This window comes from Diceros bicornis, chromosome 9 (assembly GCF_020826845.1).
Source record: "Diceros bicornis minor isolate mBicDic1 chromosome 9, mDicBic1.mat.cur, whole genome shotgun sequence".
In the NCBI taxonomy this organism is placed as follows: Eukaryota; Metazoa; Chordata; class Mammalia; order Perissodactyla; family Rhinocerotidae; genus Diceros; species Diceros bicornis.
Window position 1 is genome coordinate 45,142,084 of NC_080748.1, and position 20,835 is coordinate 45,162,918.

The window sequence follows — 20,835 nt, forward strand, 5'->3', positions numbered from 1 at the left end:
AAATCCTTAGTCAGGAACTGTTCTTATAAGATTTGGAAGTATGACTTCATTTCATCTGCATGATAACTTTAGGCAATGGGTATTAATTCCATTTTATAAATGAAGGCATTAAGTATCAGAGAGTTTAAATAGCTTAGTCAGTATTACTCCAACAATAAAATAGGCAGAGACAGAGTAAAATTTTCTCTGTTCTATCTACAATTTCTCCCTATGTAAGGGTTTATTTCTATCTGCCTGTACACACCTCCTTTTCAGAAATTAATCATTCACTTTCTTTTAAGAAAGAAGGAAGGAAGGAAAGGAGGGAGGGAGGAAATGAGATAAAAGAAAAGAAACCTTTGTATATATATATAGCACATCTTTATCTGTTCATCTATCTATGGATGCTTTGGTTGCTTCCATATCCTGGCTTTCATAAATAATGCTTCAATGAACATAGAGGTGCATATATCTTTTCAAATTGTGTTTTCATTTTCTTTGGGTAAATACCCAGAAGTGGAGTTGCTGGATTGTATGGTAGTTCTATTTTTAATTTTTTTTTTTTAAAGATTTTTTTATTTATTTATTTTTTCCCCCCAAAGCCCCAGTAGATAGTTGTGTGTCATAGCTGCACATCCTTCTAGCTGCTGTATGTGGGACGCGGCCTCATCATGGCCAGAGAAGCAGCGCGTCGGTGCGAGCCCGGGATCCGAAACCGGGTCGCCAGCAGTGGAGCGCGCTCACTTAACCACTAAGCCACGAGGCCTGCCCATCTATTTTTAATTTTTTGAGGAACCTCCAGCATAAAAAAGAATGAAATCTTGTCAAATGGGACAAGTAATGGATGGACCTAAAGGATATAATGCTAAGTGAAATAAGTCAAACAAAGACAAATACCATATGATTTCACTTATATGTGGAATCTAAAAAACAAAACAAATGAACAAACATAACAAAACAGAAACAGATTCATAGATACAGAGAACAAACTGGTGGTTGCCAGACAGGAGGGTGGTGATGGGTTGGGCCACACAGTGAAGGAGATTAAGGGGTGCAAACTTCCAGTTATAAAATAAGTAAGCCATGGGGATGTAATGTTCAGCATAGGGAATATAGTCAGTAATATTATAACAACTTTATAGGGAAACAGATGGTAACCAGACTTTTTGTGATGATCATTTTGTAATGTTTATAAATATCAAATCATGATGTTGTTCACCCAAAACTAAAATAATGTTGTATGTCAATAATAATCAATTAAAAGAAAAGGAACTATAATTCTCTTCCACTGTTATGCATCACGTTTTCCTCTCCCACGTCAACTTCTTTAAAGAGTAGCATATTGGAGAGTTTATAAATTCAAATGTCTAAAAAGACCATTTGGGAATATTATGAGTAAAGTAGTTCAGTATTGATAGAGATGAAATAGAGAGTTCACGGCCCAGATCACCTCAATGAGGGGTCTACAACCCTGCCAAATATTGTTTCAAGCAAATGTGGGCAGAGATTGATAATCTTCCAATTTTTCAAAGGGAGCCAAACATCCAAATTTTTATGCAAAATCTCCTAATTTTAAATTTCACATAGTGAATTGGAAATTACAACCGATTTGTAACTTCCCATCCATGGTCTCTATCTTCACTTCCCTCAGAATATTCACTGTTTAACTCTCTTGACATCTGGAGTCTATGACCAACACTTCACAATAATGGAGGCTGGCGATGACTTATATGTTATCTTTTGAATGCATTTTAATTCACATCTTAACCGATCCATCAGCAGTTTAGACGTGTTTACTGCAAGATTCCTTAATTATTCCAACCACTAAAAAAAATGATAATTATGCAATGTGATAGAGGTGATAATTATCACTATAATGAAAATCACATTACAATATATAAATGTATCAAATTAATATGTCGTACACCTTAAATTTACACAATGTTATATGTCAAATATATTTCAATTAAAATTTTAAAAAAAGAAAGATATTCCTTGATTTAGCTTTCTATCTTTCTCCTCTCTCTCCCTTGTCAAGCTCGTTTATTACCACATTTCACTTACCATCTGTCATGCCAATAACTCTCAACCTTAAACATTTAGCACAGATTTCTGTTCATTCTTTATAGGAATTTTCATATATCCTCATATTCATATATCCAGGGGACAACTTAAGTGTTAATTCTCCAAACATACGCCTGGTGATTCAGTTATTTCTTAACCTCAATGAATGTCATTATAATTTTATAGTACTCAACTGTTGTTTCATAGACTTTTATTGTTTTAGTGTACCTTTAATTATATAATCATCTATTTGGATAATGTAATGTATCCTCTACTAGACTGTAATGTCTGTGGGGACAATAATTTTGTCTTTATCTTTATTGTGACATCTTAGCCTCTAATACGCTGCCTGGCAGGCCAAACGTTTGTCAGTATGCCCCTTGGCTCCAAATTGACCCTTCTGTGTATGCTCTGTCCTAAGGGGAGAAAGTCCTCCTCTAATTCTTCATAGTGAAGCGTTCTCAGTGGAGGGCTCTGGAGGGACATTGCAGGAGGAAGGGGCTCACCTATGGCTTCAGGCTGCTCACAGCGGGTGGGCAGTGTGGACGTGAGAACATCTGGCAGTGCTCTACCCCAAACACAAGGTCCCTCAGCAACCTTAGAGCTCGGGCCTACCTGGTGATAACCCTCTCAAGACGGACGTCATGCACTCCATGCTTCCTGCCGTCACAGATGCCCCGATTCCCCACTGGCACCCTCCACCTCATTTGCTACCGGCCTACTTCTTCTGCACACTCATGCACAGGTCCACCTGATTCCATGGTGTGCCACCTACTGAGTATGATTGCTTTCTGCTTTTCCAGCCATCACAGACTGGCTCTGACCAGGCAAACCAGTGAACTCTGCTCTCCAGCAGGCTGCAATGAGGTCTTTTCCAACAACCCTAACCTTGAGGAGGGGGAGATTCGAGGCAGTAGGGTTATCTAATTGGTCGAGTTTAGGTCATCTACCCATACTCTACCTGCAACAGGGGCTGGGATACTGATTATCTGTTACCTTCAGCTTCTATATTGGGCGGCAAGCTCCACATTGTACCAATAGTTATATAGTGGAAGGTTTCCCAATCGTTGTGAAGGTGATTCAGATATTGAGCAGTCAAACTACATACATACACATATACATATGCTCTCACCACCCGTGTGCCCAAAGATATTTGTTCCAGTATCTCATGTAGTAGTAAAAACTTGAAGAAAATCTAAATGTTGACCAATAGAAGAATGGTTGAATAAATTGTAGAGTGTTGTAGTAGACACTATTTTTGGCTACCTACATGCTAGTTCCAATAAGCCCCTCTCTTTGGTATTCTACTATAGAAAATAAACAAAATAAGCAATTCTGAAGTTTCTTTTTTGTCTTGGAATGACCACGTGAATTATATCCTAGCCTATGAGATTTAAAGAGAGGTCTGTTGTGAGGCTTTTGAGACAAGTTATTTCTTTCCCTATGTAAAGAAATATGTGTGTGAAGAGGGAGGGACCATATTTAAATTTGTCATTTATACCTCAATAAAGCTAAAAAGAAAAAAAGTCAGTGAAACATCGTAACTGAAATATCCACACAAATTAAGAGAAGAAATATATCAAAACCTGTTATATATAAATACCAGTTAAAAGAGAAAATGGAATATAAATGAAAGCTGGGAGAAGACTGAAGAGAACAAACTTCAGTTCACTAAAGAAAATACAAGTAGCAAAAGAAGAAAATTAATGTATTGTTGTGCTAACCCAGGATTGTGCCTCCATTGTGTTCTCAGGAATATTTAACGATATTACCAAAGAATTGCTTCTGCAGTACGTGGAAAAGGCTATGGTGATACTTTCAGCTTAATTAAGATGGAGCTAATTAAGTGAAATGCAAGACATTAGAAACGTATAATTTTTTTGTATTTTTTGGTGCATGCATGTTCTGTGTCAGACTCTAATCCTCAACATTACAAAAGTAGGAAAGTGGGAAAAATATAAATGGGGATATCTTTTATGCTTCATGCATTGTCAAAGGTGAGGATTGGTTATTGTTAATTCTAACAAAAGGGAGAACGTTACTGCATTACATGTATTTACTGTGTATTCACATAAGGAAGTGTTTCTCATATTCCTGTTCTTTGTATTAAGGAAATGTACATGTATATATACATACAGGTATATATACATAAACGCATATGTATATTACTATATACATATATATGTAAGTATACGCATACATGCATGCACACACAAACACATTGCATATATGTATACCCTAAAAGGATAATACTTGAAAGAGAAGTTAAGACTTTTTGAGTCTGTACTAAATGTCAGGTGACATACTAGACATTATATACTATTCAAACAATTCCATAATATTTATGACACGGATTACCATTATTATTCCAATTTTACTGATAAGAATACTGAGTCATAGACAGTTTTACATGCAGTTTTATTAAGCAGTACCGGAAGCACAACCAATAGAGGTTTATTTAAAGCAAGACATATTTTCTCTAAAGCCCATACTTCTTCTGACATGCCATAATGTGTTAGGTTGGCAAACATTAGAAGTATTAGGATGTGATGGTAGCCTATCCAAATTATATCCTTATAACTCATTAATTTGTTTTCTATACTTGCCTATACTTTCTGAGCTTGCTTCCTCATCTGAAAAATTGGAGTATTCACATCAATCTTGTAAGTGCTTCTACCTTCCTCAAAAAATTGTCACTAGAAGGACAAAAAAACCCTAATAGGTGTGTATAAACATATTAAAATTAAACAATAATTATTTAATGATTTTATATTATTTATGTACATCTCTTATTTAAATCAGTTTTTTCACAAGAAAAAAAATGTAAGTTAACTTGAAGATTTCTGCTTAATCAATATTCTATATGCTTATTTTATGAATATATAATTGGCCATTTTATGTTTCATTAAGAATTATTTATAACCATGCAATATATACTAAGTGAAGACCTTTCTTTTGGATCATAGAGTTAACACAAAAAATAAAGATAGAATTTTATGGATTAAACATAATGCAAATTATTATTAATTTGTTTTATTTTTTACTGGAACTAAGAAATCTAATAGTTTGAACTACATAAAGACTCTTCTCATTTTTGGAAGTTTTAAACTAAATGTTGCATTCAGTTTAACTATAAAAATATTAAATTTCAAATGTTCCAATATGTCACCCACAAGCCATACATGAACACACTTGACGTGATGGTCAGAAAAACAGATCTTTTCAAGTGGATACAGATATCAGCTGAACCTGCCACAAGGTTATCTATAGTAATAAATTTACTTTTCTTGAGGTAAAAGAATCAGAAAACTAAATAATGTGAAGATAAAAGGTTGTCTGTGGAAGCCTTTTTTTGATCAAGGTAAATATAGTCTATTCTTGACAACAGATCAAAATAAGACAATCCAGAATCTCAAAAAGTTTTGTATAATCTACTCTTATTTGTTTGTATAGGCTTACGAGACGCATGGTGGGTGAAACTTGGTTGTACTCTGTCTATATGAAAGAAATGACCAAATCAAAGAAGAAGCAACTGAAATATTCCTATTGTCTGGCAATCAAATATTAATCATCTTACATTCAATGGTCTTTGATTAGGTTGCTTCAATTTGGGAAAAAGGTATATTTGACCAAATTATCGTAGATGTAGTCTCGAAGAAGCCTAGTTTTAATCAAGTGTCCCAAACCAAGAAAACAGTTGAATGGTTAGATCCATTTCAGGAGATGGTTATACAAATAAACCAAATTAATAAAAATTTTTAAATCCTGCTCATCATTCATGTTCATGAATTAACAGTTTTTTTTTACCTTTTCTTTTGTCCTTCAGTGTGTAGCACACATACATATCTATTGCAAAGCATTGTTTAGATGGAATTAGTTGTCCCTTTCCTGCTGATATAGTCTCTTTTCACACTGCTTAATTTATGATATTTGTCCCCAATCTGATGGTCAGCTTCATGAAAGATCATTATGCATTTTATTCATTATTGTAGGTAGAAATTGTTTGGTATGGTGTCCCATATGTAATTTTTTTAAATGCTGTTTGAATAGCTGATTAAATTAATAAATAAAAGGCATTAATTAACTTTGGTGCATTTTAGTCTGTACTGTCAGAGTTATTACCATGTGTATGCAGCTGATAGCATTTCTGGAAAAAGCTGAAAAGGAAACTCATGGAGATTGAACAATAAAGTCATGTTAGCTCTTTATTTCTTTCATTTTTCTTCTGATTGCTTTTTAAATTTATTTTATTTTTTATATTTTCATATGGTAAAATTGAAATTTTTAGTATAAATTTCTATTAATTTCATCACATTTGTAGGTTCATGTGACAACCAGAACAATTTGGATGCAGAACAGTTCGATCATCCTCAAAATGCCCTCCTGCTATCCCTTTGTGGTCACATCATCCTCCCACCTTTAAGCCTTGGTGACCACTGATCTGTTCTCCATCACTCTAATTTCTTTTGTTGTTCCTTTAATTTCATGTAAATGGAATCATGTACTATGTACCACTTTGAGTCTTGCCTCTTTTACTCAGCATAATATATCAAAAGTCTGTTCTTTTTTTATTGATGGGTAGTAGTTCATTGTATGGATATACCACAGTTTCTTTGCCAATTCGCCTGTTTAAGGACATCTGGTTATTTCCAGTGTTTGTCAATTATGGAGAGATCTGCTATAAACACACTTGTATAGATCATGTGTGTTTCACTATTTTTAAGCAAGGTATTTTTTTCTTTTTCCTTTCCTAGGAACCTTTGAGTAGAGTCATATTTTTGAAAATCATAATTCTTATAATGACCTGAAATTGTTATATTGGTACATTTATTTATTTGTCAAATAATTTTTATCTGTATCTGCTACAAACATGTAAGTCTGATGAGGTTACACTTTCATCTTGTACATTACTGTATCACTAATGGTTGGGAAAGTGCCTAGAATCAGTAAGTATTTACATGTGAATGAATGTGTGTGTGTGTGTGTGTGTGTGTGTGTGTGTGAGAGAGAGAGAGAGAGAGAGACAGCAAGAGACAGCGAGAGAGAGAGAGAGAGATCTTAACAACTTCCATCTCATTATTTCAGGGAAGAGTAACCATAAGCAGGGTGCACTAGTTTCTAGGAAGGAATGAAAACATAGCTTTATTTGGAGAATCAATATTTACTGATATTCAATGATGTCAAATATGCAGATTTTTTGTGTGTGTGAGGAAGATTAGCCCTGAGCTAACATACGATGCCACTCTTCCTCTTTTTGCTGAGGAAGATTGGCCGTGGGCTAATATCTGTGCCCATCTTCCTCTATTTTATATGGGACGTCGCCATAACACGGCTTGACAAGTGGTGCATCTGTGCGCGCCCCGGATCTGAGCCTGTGAACCCCGGGGCTCCGAGGAAGAGCACACGCACTTAACTGCTATGCCCCCAGTCAGGCCCCCCAAATATGCAGAATTTTAATTGCAAATTTAGGATTCAAAAGTAAAAACAAGTCAGACAATCTAGGAAAGAATATATCTGCTGAAACTCTGGGAAAACAAAACAACAGCTTACGTATTTCGCAGTTGAGCTGTATAACAACTATTTTCCAGTTTCATTTATTTATTTCATTAATGCATAGAGAAATATTTATATATTCTTAAACTTGCAGAATAATTTAGGACCATCTAAAATTATTGTTAACTGAGAAATGGGGACAAAACAATGTCAGCACCGCTACACCAAAAAGCTAAGGATGATTCTTTCTAACATACTAATGAAATATTTAAACCTGTTATTTACAAAGAGAAAGAGTAGTGATTGATGCTCATTTTTAATAAGAGGAGGCAAACAAATGTTTGAGAATTTTTTAACAATTCCACAATTAACAACTATATAAATACTAGATATTTACAACATGTATGTCATCGGATGTTTGACAAATGGCTGAAATTTACTGTCTATCCTGATGAACCAAAGCAGGAAAGTGTTTCAGGAGTTCACCAGTGCTTAGCAGCTGCTCATAACTTTCTTCTAATTTTGGAAAATAATTGCTATTTGCTAAATTATGGCGTACATGAGGAATGGCTTTAATTAGGTTAAGGTTAAGAAATCAGAATCAAAAAGAATAAACTCTTTAATTTCATCAAGATCTAAGTTTATTTTCTTATTCAATCAAAAGAATGATTAATGAGGAAAATATTTTTTCCCCTCTGAAATATATTTTAAAAAGTAGATATCTATGTTATATGGTCCACTAGTTTCCAAATGCTAGAATTTAAACTAGGATGTGCTCTTAGTTTTAAATTCCTTCAGTCCCCTTGATGGTAGAGATCTCTTTCAAAATCATCCCTATAATTTATTAGGATATTTATCAAAATCTTAGTGTATTATTTCAGGTTGAAAATATATTAGTGTAAATGTAACTGTAATCTCCATAGTATCAAGGTAGGAATACCCCAGAGGTCATGACTGGTCATTCTTGTCCATGAGTTTGTCATAATGGGCTTGATATGCTCCCTTTCCCAGGAAAAAAATTTTCTTTCTGACATGGTCCTAACTAATATCTTATCATGAAGAATGACACTCGTAGTCGAAACTTCAGGCCTTAGATATTTCATTACTAACACAACTTGGTAAGTGTGTAACATTATTAGGAAAAAAAGTTGTGAGTTGCTCAGTAATCAGTCAACAAGCATTTATAACTATTGTCGTTGTTTAATACTCTGTATGGTGCTGTAGTGGAGGGAAAATCTAAGCTGTGCTTCTGCTCCTGAAGGCAATTTAAATTTAGTGATATCTGTTATACCAGAGCACTTAAATGAGTAAAATTATTCAATTGAGCTCTTACTATGTAATATCTCAAAGAGTGCCGCTGGAGACCATCAATTTTATTTTTTATACTAGTTTCCCAAGAAGTACTAGTCAATTCAATATTTTAATTATCATCTCTATTCAGATCATTTCCAAATTAAATCTATAAATTTGACCTTTCTTTAACATCCCAGGACTGCATTTCCATATTTAATATATTTCACTTATTCAGCAGAAGCATTCATTAATCATTTATTTACATGTGCCTCTCTAGGCTCTGTGGCAATAACTATCTCAGTTTTTATAGCTCAATATCTTAAAGTAACCTTTGATTCTTGATGATTGATTCTTGATGATTGAAATGTACAGTCACTTGGGTATCTATTCAGGCAACTATGGACATTTAAATTATTTAATAAATCTCTAGACAATTAACTTTTATTTATAATTCTTACTTTATAAAAATTTTGTCAAGATTTTCTCTCACTAAAATATCTCTCAGATACTTTGCAGAAATTTAACCCCTCCTATTTTTCTATTTTCAGAAGTGAAAATAAAGCAAAGTGGTATTTGCTTATGTGATTATCTATTTATCCAGAATTTCAATTTTTAAAAAATTACTATGTTACATTTTCTATACCTGATTGCCACAAATATAATTATCATTTAGTAGAGTGGGCAAACTCTTTCCCCTATAAATATATGTTTAGATCTACCTTTGATAACTTCAAGGCAAAAAAAAAAAAAGGCTGACATAATCTACTTCCATTTCAGTATTCTTTTTTTAGAGACTTTCGTTTGTAGTTCTGAGTTTATCCATTGCCTACATCATTTATCTATCCCAAGAATTATTGCAAAATCCTACATGTTTATCTGTCCTTGCCTTTACTTCCCATTTTACTACCAAATCCCTTTTCCTTCTTTTTCTAATTATCTTCAATGAGAATGAACAATCACTCACAAATTTCAGTGCTCAAGTCAATATGGCTAGCCAACAGATGTAGAGAAATAAATGACTGTAAATGCACTTATAGGTAAGGAAAATATTCTCTTGGGTAAAGATCGCTGGATTATTTTGGTGGAATTTACTTCACTCTAGTTTGTGGTAGAGGTGAATTACTAAAGTGATGATTGCTTCAGTGATTCCTTCCTCTAGTGAATCTATCACCAAAAGAAAGAATAACTCTCCCCTTTCCTTCGTAGGCATTATGCCTAGCCAGTCATGGTCTGATTTTATGCTATTTTTGTGCCAGAATGGAAGGTTAACCTTTTTCCTATGGCATGTGGTGGGAACATGGAGTGGGATGTCTTAAAGTGGATTATCTCAGAGACTGGGAAAATTGAAAAAAAAGTAGATTAGTGGTTGCTTAGGGCTGGGGGCTCTGTGGCAGCCCTAAGGAGTAGGGAGTAGGGGAGAAATACCTAAAGGATATGTGGTTACTCTTTGGGATGATTTTCATGTTCTAATATTGACTGTGGTAACAGTTTTACATATCTGTGGATATACTAAAAGCTATTAAGTTGTACGCTTCAAGTGGGTGAATTCTATGGTATGTGAATTTTGTCTCAATAAAGATGTTTGAAAAAAGAATTGGAAGGAAAAATAGAAGAAGGAATAATTAGGTTGATCTGAGCTATGTGGAAGTAAATGAGTCATTAAAGTTCATTGTATGGATATTGAATTAGACAATTGATCTATTTTCACATGTTTTGCTTCTGATGGCATTTTCTATTAAGATAATTTCATTAAAAAAGCACAATTTCAGTAACTCATGTTTAACAAATATTTATACAGGCATACTTCATTTTATTGTGCTTCACTTTATTGCACATTGCAGATATTGCGTTTTTCACAAATTGAAATCTTGTGGCAACCCTGCATCGAGCAAGTCTATTGGCAACACTTTTCCAACAGCATTTGTTCTCTTCATGTCTCTGTGTCAGTTTTGGTAATTCTCACAATATTTCAAACTTTTTCATTATTATTATTATATTTTGTTGTTGATCTGTGATCAGTGATCTTTGATGTTACTATTGTATTTGTTTTGGGGTGCACAAACCACGCCCACATAAGGCAGCAAACTTAATCAATAAAATTGTGTGCATTCTGCTTCGTGGACCGGCCATTCCCCCATCTCTCTCCCTCTCTTTGGACCTCCCTGTTTCCTGAGACACAACAATATTGAAGTAGGTCAATTAATAACCTTACAATGGCTTCTGAGTGTTCAAGTAAAAAGAAGAGTCACATGCCTCTCGCTTTAAATCAAATGCTAAAAATGATTAAACTTAGTGAGGAAGGCATGTTCAAAGCTGAGATAGGCCAAAATCTAGACCTCTTGTGCCAAACAGTTAGCCAAGTTGTGAATGCATAGGAAAAGTTCTTGAAGGAAATTAAACGTGCTATTCCAGTGAACACACATATGATAAGAAAGTGAAATAGTGTCATTGCTGATATTGTAAATTCTATGAAGGCTGAGAGAGGTGAGGAAGCTGCAGAAGAAAGGTTTGAAGCTAGCAGAAGTTGGTTAATGAGGTTTAAGGGAAGAAGCTGTCTCCGTAACGTAAAAGTGCAAGGTGAAGCAGCAAGTGCTAATGTAGAAGCTGCAACGAGTTATCCAGTAGATCTAGCTAAGATAATTCATGAAAGTGGCTACACTAAACAGATTTCCAATGTAGATGAAACAGCCTTCTATCGGAAAAAGATGCCATCTAGGACATTCAGTGCTAGAGAGGAGGAGTCAATGCCTGGCTTCAAAGCTTCAAATCACAGGTTGACTCTCTTGTTAGGGGCTAATGCAGCTGGTGACTTTTAGTTGAAGCCAATGCTTATTTACCATTCCAAAAATCCTAGGGCCCTTAAGAATTATGCTCAATCTACTTTGCCTGTGTTCTATAAATGGGAAAACAAAGCCTGGATGACAACACATCTTTTTATATCATGGTTTACTGAATATTTTGATCTCATTGTTGAAACCTACTGCTCAGAAAAAAAGATTGCTTTCAAATCGTTACAGCTCATTGACAATGCACCTGGTCACCCAAGAGGTCTGATGATATTTTCTTGCTTACTAACACATTTATTCTACGACTTGTGGATCAAGGAGTAATTTTGACTTTCAAGTCTTATTATTCAAGAAATACATTTCATAAGGCTATAGCTGCCATAGATAGTGATTTTTCTGATGGATCTTGGCAAAGCAAATTGAAAACCTTCTGGAAAGGATTCATTATTCTAGATGTCATTAAGAACATTTGTGATTCATGGGAAGAAGTCAAATACTAACATTAACAGGAGTTTGGAAAAAGTTGATTCCAACCCTTATGGATGACTTTGAGAGATTCAAGACTTCTGTGGAGGAAGTAACTACAGATGTCATGGAAACAGCAAGAGAAGTAGAATCAGATGTGGAGCCTGAAGATGTAACTAAATTGCTTCAATCTCATGATAAAACTTTAATGGATGATGAGTTGCTTTTTATGGGTGAGCAAAGAAAATGGTTTCTTGAGATGGCACCTACTCACATGCAGATGCTGTGAAGATTGTTGAAATGACAACAAAGGATTTGGAATATTACATTAAGTTCATTGATAAAGCAGCATCAGAGTTTGAGAAGATTGACTCCAATTTGGAAAGAAGTTCTGCTGTGGGTAAAATTCTATTAAACAGCGTCGTATACCACAGAGAAATCATTCGAGAGAGGAAGATTCAATCGACGCAACAAACTTCACTGCTGTCTTATTTTAAGAAATTGCCACAGCTCCCCCGGTCTTAAGTGACCACCATCCTGATTAATCAGCAGCCATCAACACGGAGGCAAGACCCTCCACCAGCAAGAAGTTTACAACCTGCTAAAGGCTCAAATGATGGTTAGCAATTTTTAGGAATAAAACATTTTTAAATTAAGATGTGTATGTTATTTTTTTAGACATAATGATAATGAACACTTTATAAGCTGCATTATAGTGTAAACATAACTTTTACATGAATTGGGGAACCGAAAAATTTGTGTGACTTGCTATATTATGATATTCACTTTATTGCGGTGGTCTGGAACTGAACCTGCAGGATCTCTGAGGTACTCCGGTACTAAAATGATATATAAATGTTATTAATACATAATAATAGAATATATGTTTCACGTAATGTCATTTATATATGCTGGAGAATAACTGCAGTACTAGATTATTGGTATTTAAATCAGGTTGCATAGGAGAATAACTTGGAGAGCTAGATAAAAACCCAGATTTCTGTACCTATGTTACATGTGTGGAATAAAAATATCTAGGGTAGGGGCCGGCCCGGTGGCGCAAGCGGTTAAGTGCGCGCGCTCCGCTGCGGCGGCCCGGGGTTCGCTGGTTCGGATCCCGGGCGCGCACCGACGCACTGCTTGGTAAGCCATGCTGTGGCGGCGTCCCATATAAAGTGGAGGAAGATAGGCACCGATGTTAGCCCAGGGCCGTCTTCCTCAGCGAAAAAAGAGGAGGATTGGCGGATGTTAGCTCAGGGCTGATCTCCTCACAAAAAAAAAAAAAAAAAAAAAAAAAAAAAAAAATATCTAGGGTAGTATCAGGAAGACATGTGTACTTTTACTAATATTCTTTTGTGATTCTCATTCTATAGCCAGTCAACAATCCACAAACTAGAATTGGGTAATCACTGGGATAAATGTTCACCATGATATATATCAGGGTAACTATTGAATTTTCAAACAACATGGTTAGAAGGAAAAAAATAATTCTAAGGTATGTTTTAGGGAAATGTCACAATGTGTACCGCATGTCTCTTCCCTCTTAGCAATGTAGAGGTGTGGGGCAAACTCAAAAAAGTACATAGATTATACCGTATTTATCTTTGACATAGGAATAAGTGTTAGATAGCTAAAGAATTATTAAGGACATATTTCCTCTGGACTTTTGGTAAACTTCACCAGATACCTGAGAGAATATCACAAGATTGGTAGAAGGTCAAAATAAATTTGATAAGGGGTCTCTTATCGATCTTCATTTAACTCTTTACCAATCCTTGGAACTTGCACAATTTATAATTAGGCAAGTCTCAATGAATTTCCTACATTGAAAGCAACATTATATACATATATCAGTTCTCCTTGTCCCACACAATAATTTTTCTATGTTCAACAGGAAAAAAAATTCAAGTATAAGATTATCAACAGCATACAGAAAGGGAAACTTACACATTCATATTCTTCACCATACCAGATATTCAAATTTAATGTTCTAGAAAACTGAAGGAAGTAACAAGTTATCACCTTAAAGAGTTATGAGAACTACCACAACAATACCTGAGGCATGTGGAGTGTGTGTGTGTGTGGGTATGTGTGCGCACACACCTATATTCTGTCCAAAATAAATTTGATAGATTTAGATTTGCTTTTGCTGATATAGAGAAGTGCCGCGGATGTATATCTTGAAGATATTAATCATTGATGCTATCAAACACGTGTACACTGACATGTCATAAAGATTCACTCTGGCTTGCATGTCTTTCCATACTCTGCTAGAAAACTCGTTGAGATGAATGCTGACATGGTTGTGATAAATCATTTAACTACATTGCTAAGAGGAAGAGACAGCGATATAAATAGCCTTTACAAATACAGCATAACCTCAGGGCTTTTATTTGGCAATAAATAGGATTTAAGTAGATATTTTTATGACATAAAATTTTGATTTTTTGCTCAAAATCATATTTTCAGTTTTCCTCTGTTAAGAGGACGCTGTGCAAGCAGAAGAAATTAGTCTCTCACATTACTTGGATCATTTTGCCTAAGATGCTGCTCCAAGCTAGTGTCTAGCTATTATAGCAGCCACATGTCAATGTTGTAACAATTTATAATGAGAGGAAAATTTGTCCAGGCACCTATAGATGTTATTATTAACTTTTTAAGGCCTAAAATTGAAAACTTGAACCAATTATTGTAACACAACATGAAAATAAAGTATACTTGGTGCACAGCAATTCAGAGTTTTTATTTATACCCTTATATTACATGTCATAACTCTTGCTGGTAAATAATTACACTGTAGCCGGGAGCAGTACACACAGTATTCAATTATTATTGGGGCAGAAGGGGTCTGCAATTGTAGCCAAATAAAAGACAGTATTATTTTGATAAACATATGAGTTATATTTATAATATTCTCCTTTGAAACACTGAAAAGTGTTACACTTTGAAAATAAAACCTGAGGTTATAGCTGAGAAATACTAGATTCTCGTTCATAGAAATGCATGCTCTAGATAACTAAAGTTCTCATAAGGAGGTTAGAAAAAATATTTTTGATAGTTCTCAAGAAGAATAAAGTGTTTACATGATGGAAATATAAAGAAATGTTGTACTGTACAAGATAGAATATCGACAATATGATGAAAATTCCTCTTAGTATTGCAAACCATAGGAAAGCCCCCTCACACACAGATGTACACATGAACATGGGAAGTATCTAGAGATAAGATAAAATTAAAAAGAGAAATATTTTTATTTCTATTAATAGAAATAGAAAAAATAGAAAAATAGAAATATCTATTTCTATTAATATTCACTAAAAAAATGGATCACTCCAAAAGGTTCCTTGTTCTATGGGGACTGCAGTTAGTCCATACAAAGGAAAGTCCAGAAACAGAGCTGGGCTATAAGGCACAGATCCAAAGACCAGGGTCTTACCTCCTGACTATGTCCATAGTTAAAAAGACCATACTTATAAAGCAGGTATTTAAACAGTTCTGCCCACCCACCAGGACCACAGCCTGGAAAGAGCTGATTGTCCAGATCTTGGAAGAGTGGGTCAATACCATGTCACCTACATATAATATGGAGCCTATTCTCTAAAACAATGAACAGAGCTTAGTCAGGAAGCTCTATCCAAGGTGAGACTCATGGAAGTTTGTAAGATCAAGTGAAAGACACTTCTACATAACATAACTTTAAAATCAAGTAGTACAAAGCAACTGAAGAATGTCAATATAATGGGAGGGAAATAAAACACTCAGCAAACCAAAAAACTTACATTGGAGTGACTAGAGATAATGGGCAATATGAAAGACTATAACATAAAAAATTTTGTTTCTACAAATCAACAAAGTGTGGATTACAACCACGAAATAAGTGTTTTAAAAATAAGACCAGAAATCCAAGTCAATAACTCAATTGAAACATGGGAGATAAAAGTTGCATTTGTTGAAATAATGACAGAATATACAAGGCAAAGAGTGAATTAGTGAATTAAGAACATTTTAAAAATATCACAGAAATAGCATTAATATATAAGGGATAGTAAAGTAAAAGAATTGAATTTTAGGTGTATGAAATTTAGCACAGTTCTAAGAGAATGAGAGAAGTGAGGGAATAATTAGGAGGCACTATCTGAAAAACTAATTGCTGAAAGACATGAGTTCTCAAGTTGAAAAATTAAAAAAAAAAACTAACAAAGGTACCCATAGATAATGTAACAAAACTTCTAAACATCATATAAAAGCAATGAAAAAGAGGGATCAAACTTATAGAGGAAAATGATATTTTTTTAATTTCTGAGAAGACAATTTCCATTTTTATATTTTTATGTGTATGGATAGATATAGAGACATACATCTCTATATTATTATTTTATAAGGTACATATCTAATACATAGGAAAGGATGAGTAAAGACAAATATTATTCTGAAAGAAAAAAACATATAAAATTACTATATGACTTTTGACTATTAGAGTAATATATTTGTCTGATGGTGAGTACGTTATAATAGCCAGATTCTTTTCTAGTTATTTAACAGTAAGATTGGGTGAGCTAGCCATGGACAACCCTCTGGAAAACTGTCTCTGTTGAATGACTTCCAGTGTCTTCTCTTTTCCCTTTCCATTATTTCTTTTTAATTATCTATTATTTATTTGTCATTGTAGGGTAACTGAGACTCTACTGGACACAAGTGTCTATGCACTGGTATATCCTATTTATTTCTATTATTAGCTTACTTCTAGTTAAAACACATCAAATGCACAAACTTTTGACAATGAGATTGAAGAAGATAAATAATCCTAACATAAAATAAAATTTAAAAAGTACAAAATGGCATCCTTATTTAGTCCATTCTTTTATTCATACATGCCTTTCAAAGTTTTCAATAATTTCCATTTTGTTCATTTCCAAAGGCAATAGTTCTCAAATTTAAGTCAGTTTGAAGTGACTTAAACTCTACTAATAGTTTCTTAAAATCCTGGTAGAATTTTGTATCAGTTATAGAAAAGACTTAGCACCCTACCAAACCCACTAAAATGCAATAGCTTAGGGGGGAGAAAAAGAACTTTTATTTCTCTGTCATTTCAAAATTCACCTGGAAAGACCATGTACTGATTTCTATATTTACTAAGGCGCCTAATAGAATAGTGCTTTATAAAAATAAATTCATTGCAATTTCTATAGTCTTCACGATACTTAGCATAATGCTTTTCATATAAAAATGACTGTTTTTGAATAAATGAATTTAGGTCAACAACAACAACAAATTTCTGCTGGTCTAGTCTGAAAGCGCTCTGCGATCCACAAGATTCAGGGATCCTGGTTTCTTCCTTCCTGTCACTTCACTTGCCTTCTGGCATTAGTCTTATCTGCATTGTCTAAACAAAACAATACAAAGACTGCAGGCAAATCCACGTTCTAGACAACACAAAAGAAAAAGAGGATATAAAGGTTAATCAGGTTAATCAATTGACTTTTAAGCAAGTTAGGTGGATAATAAACCCACCACTTCTGCTCACACTGCAAATTTAGATACATGTAACTATTGATTGCAAGGAGGGGATGAAAATGCATTGCCTAGCAAAGTGGTCCATTGAGTCCATGAGCCCAAGAAGAGAATAGAATGGGTCTTAATTGAACAATCATTACTTTTGCCACAGATTTCTATAGGACTATAAAAGAAATTTTAATGTTCTCAACTTTCTGCCACTGCAGTGAGAAAGATATTCTCTCTTCCTCATGGAAACATTTGAAGGTTACAAGATGACGTTTCCAAAGATCTACTCTTGTAATGGAGAGCAACTCCACACACACCTCATTGTTTAATTAATATTAGGACTAAATAACTACATAAAGCCTCTAAATCTATCTGAGGTAGGCAGGAAGCTAGATGTGAGCTGGGAGCAAGGTCACTCCCCCAGGTGCAGCGTCCTCATTACCCCGCAGCAGTTCTTCCAATGTGCAACACCCCCCCTGACCCTGACCGAGAGTAGCCCCAAGACTCATTATACCCTCATTTGCTTTGCAGTTCTGAGGCCCCTTAGGGGGGATCAACACCATGACCGTTCCAGAGATGTCTGTATAAGGGAAAAATCTCCCCCTCCCAACGTGGGGGTGGAGATAATGCCCCGATTGGTCCATCTTCCAAGCCCCTCACCAGCCCCCAGGACCTGACCTTCCAAAGCCACTGACCACCACAACCTTGGCTCAGTTGCTCACCTCCAGCCTGCCCGCCCCTCCCCTTGGGGGTGTACTTTCGCTTTGCTAATAAATCCTCCTCTGTTAAAACTTCTGCTCTGTGTCCACTCTCAAATTCTTTTGTGTCTGTGGACCAAGAACCTGGACCCCACCGCATCCATCTGACCAGTGCCGGTGACAATTTGATGTGATAAGGTGAAGATGATATCATTGTATTTTGGCTTTTAAACCGTGCCATAGAGGAATATATATTTTTAAAAAACACCTAACATGGAATCCTTCGTTTATAATCCATATGAATAGGATATTGCTGTCAGAAACTGTGAATCTTGCATCATTCCCTGAACATCAATACCCACAGTGCATTTCACGAGGGCTAGATGTTACCTATGCATGAAATGGGTGCGTTACAGGAGAGGAACCACAAAATTACGCAAATCTGATCTTATATGGGCTTCGGGGGATCTGCCCATCCTCCTCTCTAGAAAGAGAGAGAGAGAGAGAAAGAGAGAAAGGCATTAACTTATTTTATCTTAACTTTATTTCACTTTATTTTATTTTTCTTACCTTTATTTTGCTCATGGATGTAAGCCCATCTTTCTTGAAGGGAAGGAAAGATCCTTACCTTTACACCTGGAATGTCTTTGAGGAGGGTGATGTCTCTACACTTTACTATCCTGGAATGTCTCCTTATGCAAACATCCTTAGTTTGGCCATAATTGCCTTTGCTCAGAGGATCAGCTATGTATATATGTGTGATATTCATAGAGAATTGTTTCCCAACATGTATAGTATTTTATATACCTATTTTATATATTCAGCATTGTAATATTTATATTGTATTAAAACAATAATCATCTATGATAAGTGTGGGGTTGTGAATCAGAGATGAAATTTGCAATCTTTAGCTAACCTCTGTTTCAAATTTATTTTCACATTTTATTGTGATTATGCTTTAAGACAAAATCGTCATTCATAGAGCTGTCAATGACAACAGATTTTAGAGCTTAACTCGCCATCTTAACCTAGTCTTGAGAATCTTGAGAAGAAGCAGAATATTTTTGTTTTAAAGTTAAGTTACTACCAATATTAGTGCTGCTCAAAATTCTTGTAATAAATATAAACGTCAGAGTAGAAATTCCTGAATTGGGCATGGCACAGCATATGTACTCTGTAGCAGAGCATTTGTTAATTAATTTGAAAGAAACAACAAGTCAAGGGTCTGAAGTTAAATATGAGAAGTTATGAGGTCCTATCTTATCTGTAGTAGAGAAGCTCATATTGAATCTCTGATACAACTTTTCATAAGGGGAGCCAGCTAGCTAGCTGGTTAATAGTTGGTTACATTGGATAGCTTCCTGTATGGATGAACAACAATTCCTTATTGAATAGTCATTTATTTTGGATATGGATTTATTTCCCTGTTTGCTATGCTTTTGCAATGACATGGAGAATCACTATAATTCTCACTGCTATGGGGTGGTGGCAAAAAACTGATAAATTGTTTTTAAAATCATTATCTTTTTCTAAATCTACCCTATTCATAAGCTAGGCTTGCACCTCGGGTACGTAGAGTTTTGTAAAACAGTTTGAGAAACTTGCTCTTCTACTAGGCCAGTGATTCTTGCTTGTAAGTTGCTGTTCTAAATTCTTCTATTTAATCTTTATCTTTACAGTAATGAGCTGACCCTAACTGACAAGAATGTACCAATTATCTCAGCAGAATTGCAGAGAAAGAGACCATTATTTCCTTTCTTTGTGATGAGACACGTGGGTCAATGAAATGGCAAGTCATACAGCTTTATTTGCTATGAGAATACACCACAAACTCTGCACAATTGTGATGTCATCACGATTTCAGGAATCCAATATCTTTAGGACATTTGCTGAATTTGAAAACCACCTAGTTGTTCCTTATTTTTCTTCATGCCAATTTATTGTTTTGGTTATCTATTGCTGCATATTGCTGCATCACAAACCTCCTCAAAACTTACTTGCTTAAAACAATAATTGTATTATTTCTCTTGATTCTCTAGGTTGGCCAGGCCATATCTAGACGATTATTCTGTTGGCCTCATTTAAGGTCTCTCAAGCAGATCCAGGCACCTTGTGGCTGGGACCGAAACATCCAAAATTATTTCTCCATTCACAAGTCTGGAGCCTGATTGCTGTCTTCACCGTGGCCTCTCTCTTTCTATCAGGAAGCCTCGGGCTCTTAATGGGGTAGCTTAGGAGACAGGAAGTGGACGCTGCTGTTCCTCGTTCTGATATCAGAAATCACAGAATCTCATTCAACAACATTCTATTGTTCAAAACCGGAAAAAAAAGAATGAGAAACAACTTACACAGAAGGAAAAAGAATTAATTTTTTTGGCAAGGAGGCTGTAGTTTTGGAGTCTATCTACCACGTGTGCCTTGTTAGTTTTACAAACAGTATTGGAAAAAAATTAAATCCAAACAAGGATAGGACACTGGCACTGGTCAGATTGGTGCAGTGAGGTCCCAGGCTCTGGGTCCACAGACACACAAGAATTTGAAAGTGAACACACAGA